Source organism: Peromyscus maniculatus, chromosome 2, assembly GCF_049852395.1.
Source record: "Peromyscus maniculatus bairdii isolate BWxNUB_F1_BW_parent chromosome 2, HU_Pman_BW_mat_3.1, whole genome shotgun sequence".
NCBI lineage: Eukaryota > Metazoa > Chordata > Mammalia > Rodentia > Cricetidae > Peromyscus > Peromyscus maniculatus.
In genome coordinates, this window is record NC_134853.1 from 85,823,930 (window position 1) to 85,828,400 (window position 4,471).

The window sequence follows — 4,471 nt, forward strand, 5'->3', positions numbered from 1 at the left end:
AGGAGCAGGGGTGTTATTGACCTGGATCCAAGGAAGTGATGCGCTGAGGAGTAAATGAGATGATGTGTGCAAAGTGCTCATCCTCCTCAGTGCTCTAACTGTTAGTTAGCTATTGCTATTGATTACTGACTATGGGTTCTGAGAGGTGGATACTTTTATCCTCTCTGGATTAGAATCCTGGCTCAGTTATTTTGGGCAAGTGAACTTAATCTCTCAGGCTTCATTTCCCTCATCTGTTCAGTGAGAAAAGACCAATTTCATAGCACTGTGAAATAAGGTGAGTTATGGGAAGACTGAAGCTCAGGGCACGGGAAACACCAGCTGTAACTACCGGTGTTAATGGCCAATAGTAGCCTGTCAGGATGGTGTCTCCTCAATAATGTGGGGTAGAGAGTGGGCCACCAAGCCCTAGTGAAAGTCAAGGGGACCAGTGGGAAGAGGGAGTAAAAGAGTTCTGTTAACATGGAACAGCATGTGCAGACATTGGGATATACATCTCAGTTCTAGTTACCTTTCTGTTTCCTGCACTGAAGAGGAGAAAAGTCCCTACACAAAGAGGGACAGAGTTCTGCTTTCTCTTGGAGAAGTGCTCTTCTCTCCTTACACATACCTGATAAAGGAAGCACATTTGAAACTCAAGTGCAACAGGCACAGAATTAGTCAGCCTTGTTGTTTGTTTGGTTACATTTTTATGATTTTTTTAGTGCAATAACTTTGCTCATATTTATCCCCTACCCCAAATCTTTGATGGTTCTTCCCACCTCTCGACTCTCCCAACTTCATATTCTTTTTCTCTTTCTTAACCCTTCCCCTAAAAGACCCAAAAACCAAACAAACCAAAAATCATGAAAACAAAGTAAATTTTAACAACAACAACAACAGCAACAAAGTACATACAAAACATGGAGTTTGTTTTGTGTTGGTCAACTTCCTCCTGAGCATGGGGCCTGCCTGCCCTGGAGTGTGGCTTACATATCCAGTGTCACTCCATTGGAGAAAACGGATTTTGGGGGAATCAATGCAAATGTCTTCTTGGTTAGGGGAAGGACTTGCATCCATTTCCCTTCTCCTTCTCCTTGCTGGGATTATGTCTAGCCTGAAGCTGTGCAGGTTTTGTGCACTCTGTCCTAGCCCCTGAGTTCATATGTGTATCAGCACTGTTAGGTTTGGAAATGCTGTTTCCTTGGAGCTATCTACCACCTCTGACTCTTACAGTCTTTCAACCTCCTCTTCAGCATAGATTCCCAAGCCTTTAGGGGAAGGGTTTGATATAGACCTTCCATTTAGGGCTGAATTTGATGCCTGTTCTTAGTCAGAGAAGGAAATGGAAACTTACAAAAGTATTGGCCCAAGGCCTCAGCACACTGGCAGACTAGGGCCTCAAACATGGGTCTTCTGCCCTTCACCCATGGCACTTTGTGTGATTCTGTATTGGAACATTAGTGTTGGTTATTATTGTGATGATGCATGTGTGTATAGGGTAGGGAGATGCCAGATAAATACTGACTGCAATGATACTAGCTAACAGCCAGTGTGGCAGCATCAGGCTTTAGGGATGAGGACTCACATCTGTCATTGGGTGTCCCCTGTAGGTAACTAGACCAACGCTTTGCCTCTATACTCTAGAGTTCCTGGGGATGGAGAGTCCTTTGGAGAATCTGTTGGAAAACTTGTTTTTGGTGACCCACATTAGACTTTCATCATTATTTTTCCTCCGGAAAACTGAAATGATGAATTTTTATTGGTGTTAGCTGTCAGCACATTTAAGGCCAATGATTCACTTCATGCTGCAAGTGTCAAGAACAAACTGTTCTCTGTCACTCCCAGAGATGGGCACAGATGAATGAGAAGGGAAAGGACCTCGGGCCGTTCCCAGGCTGGCCAGAAGGAGATTTTTGAGGCAGATGACTCCAAGAAGAGCCTCACCCCCTTCCCTTTGTGTCTGCTTCTACCTGTAGAGGTGGAGATAGATTTTCTGAGATGTGATATTTTAACCCTTAAAATGCCAGTTTAATATTGGCCATGGTGACACATTCCTTCAGTCTCAGCATTTGGGAGGCAGAGACAGGTGGATCTCTTTGAGTTTGAGGACAGCCTGGTCTACATTGTGAGTTCTAGGACAGCCAGGGCTACATAGAGAGACCCTGTCCAAAACAATTGGCAATTTAAGATAGTTCACATTAATACCGACTGAGCATCAGAAGTGAACCAGGCTACTGCTCTGGTAAATAGGCAGAAGTGGACATGTTGAGCTCTTTTGATTATTTATTTACTTGATAGAATCTCACTTTGTAGCCCAGGCAGGTTCCTTCTATCTTAGGCTCCTGAATTCTGGGATTACATGCATCTACCACCACACCTAGCTCTCTTTTGAGTTATTTTGATTGCTGTTTGTGTGCATCTCTGTGTATAGATGTGTGCATGTGCGTGTACCTGTAGGCCAGAGGAGGACATTGGATGTCTGTCTCCTGCACTCTCTATCATTTCTCCTGGTATAGGGTCTTTTACTGAATATGGAGCTCACTGTTTTCTCCACAGGCTGGTGACCATCAAGCCCTTGTGTTCCTTCTGTCTCTCCACTTCTCAAGCACTGAGGTTTAGGTGTCTGGGGCTACCCCTGGCTTTTTACATATGTACCAGGGATCTGAACTCAGGACCTATGCTTGTACAGCAAAAGCCCTTAACCACTGAACATCTTTCCAGCCCTCGGTTGCTGTTTGTATGGGAGGCACAGGCCTAATTTCAGACACAGGGGTCCAGGTCCACCCCAGGTCCCATTCTACTCTTATTCTTTCAAAAATGTTCACTATACAGCCAAGCCACTTAGCAGCAGTCTCCAGCTTCACTAATGGAAGTCAATGGACTCACCCTGTTCTCCTTTCTTCTCATTTACCAGTGTGGCTCAATCTGTGTTTAACAATCTGTTGTAATCATGCTGAGGGTATGACCAACTGTGTGTATATGGTATGCATGCATATGTGTGTGTTCTCATGTGTGAAGGCACATACCTGTGTGTGGGTGTGGGTGCATGTATATGTATGTGCTTGTGTATGTGGGGGCTCATGGTTGATGTCGGGATCTTCCCCAGTTGCCTTCCATCTTATTCATTGTAGCGGGATCTCCCACTTGAACCCAGAGCTCAGTGATGCAGCTAGTCTCATCATCCAGCTTGCTTTAGGGATCCCTGTCTCACCTTCCACAGCTGGAGATGCAGATGGCTGCCACTCCCACCTGACCTTTGGGGGATCCCCACGCAGATTCTCTTGTTTGTGTTGCAAGCATGTTAATGGCTGAGCCACCTCCCCAGCCTCCTAGACACATTTTAAAAAAAGGTTCCAAGAGCTTACCCTTGGATACTAATTCAGAAAGAAAAGTAGATGAACTGATTGACAGAAGAACTGACATAATCTGTCCATGGCTCCTGATACCATCAAAGGCCATGTCGATGCCAGGGATCTGGGTCACTACCTGGGGCCACGCTGGTGTCTGAGGGCCATACTGCTGCAGGGGCCATGCCTATCTGAGTGGCCTGTGCCATTTCTGGAGCTATGGTGACATCCAGGCCCAGGCTGCTGCAAGGACCATGTCTGGGTCTGTGGTCCTACCACAGCCAGGGTCTGTGTTGATGTCCATGGCCCCTGGTGCCACGAAAGGCCACACAGATGTCTGGGGAGTAGGCTGCAACCTGTGGCCATGTTTGATGTCTGGGGGCTGTGCTGCCACATGGGGCCATGGTGTTGTCCCACCCAGCTGCCGAGGGCCATGTCTGGGTCCATGTTCCTGCTGTACCTATGGCCTGTGTTTCAACCATTTGTGTTGAAATTCAAAGGATGTGCTGAGCTGGCCCTGACCCTCACTGGCCTTAGGATAGCTGATCCTGACCCTCATGGGAAAGGCCCCCCTCCCTGCACTCAGGAAAGATGGCCCGCCCCACCCCTCACCATGGGCCTGGGAGAGCTCGATTGAGGGTGGTGTGCTCCCAGTGGCCTAGACCGACCAGCTCAGCTACCATCCAGACCCACATCCTGGGACTTGGGTTGGTCCACCTTAACATCTACCCTATCTATGATCTGCTGGAGCACATGAAGGGACTGGTCCTGCAAAATGATAGCAGCAGGATCTCCATGACTCTTGGCAACAGCAAGACATCTGAGGAGTTTCGTGGAGGGTCCAGTGATGATGGCGTGCCAGAGGCCTTGAACCTGACCAAAGACCAATTGCTGTGAACATTTTGTTGGGTGGGGCTGATTGGACACATTACAGCACCCAATGCCACTAGGATGAAGTGTTGGAAAGATTGAGGAGCAAGGTGGTTTTTTTGTGTGTTTTAATTATTTTTTTGAGGTTTTATTTATTTATTTTTTTTTGTGGCAGACACTGCAAGGGTGAGAGGCAGATATGGAGGGACTGGGAGGTGAGTGGGATTGGGATATATGATGTGAAATTCACCAAGAATCAATAAAGAATTACA